General features: G+C 39.3%; 1 pseudogene; it reads left to right on the forward strand.

Moving 5' to 3' along the window:
- Positions 1 to 232: 232 nt before the first annotated feature.
- On the forward strand, positions 233 to 352 carry LOC146029250 (5S ribosomal RNA; annotated as a pseudogene).
- Positions 353 to 705: the final 353 nt, after the last annotated feature.

Below are 705 nucleotides of genomic sequence, written 5' to 3' on the forward strand. Positions count from 1 at the left end.
CATTTCTGTAAAGGTTCCGTAAGAATACACTTCATTATATCCACATCCCCCTTCAGTTCTTATAATTCACTCCCTCACGCTCACTACACTACCCTCTTTTCTCTTTTTTTGTCTCTTTTTCTTTTTCTCTCCTTGCCCCCCCCCCTTCTCCCCCCCCCCCTTCTTTCTGTCCTTCTTCATGTCCGAACAAGAAGGCACTTACGTCCGAGAGGTTTTGGGCACACGAAAAAGACATTACAGTCATACCACGCTGGCAATGCCCAAACCCGTCCGATCTTGGCAGCCAAGCAGTGTCTGGGCCTGTTCAGTACCAGGACGGGTGACCACCTGAGAAGAACAGGTTCTGTAATGTACAGACAGCACAAGGAAGAAAAACCTCATGATATGGACAATCGTTTGGCACCAGGACTTCTCACCCCCCTTTCTCTTTCTCCTTCTATTCTCTCTCTCACTCTTTCCTTCTTCATTATGTATTTTCCCACTTTTCTCATCAAAAAATAAAGTAAATTATATAAAAAATGATTTACGTAGTACCACCGTCTCACTTATTCACAATATGTCTGTATAAATAAAAAAAAAAAAAAAAAAATGTATAATTTTTTTATATATTTTTTATATATTTTCATCAAGTATTATTTGCACTCCTCTTATCACTTCAAGGCACTTTTGTCCCTAAAAATACCATTGCACTTATCTTATACCTAT

This window comes from Crinia signifera, chromosome 8, assembly GCF_055691185.1.
Source record: "Crinia signifera chromosome 8, ASM5569118v1, whole genome shotgun sequence".
Lineage (NCBI taxonomy): Eukaryota > Metazoa > Chordata > Amphibia > Anura > Myobatrachidae > Crinia > Crinia signifera.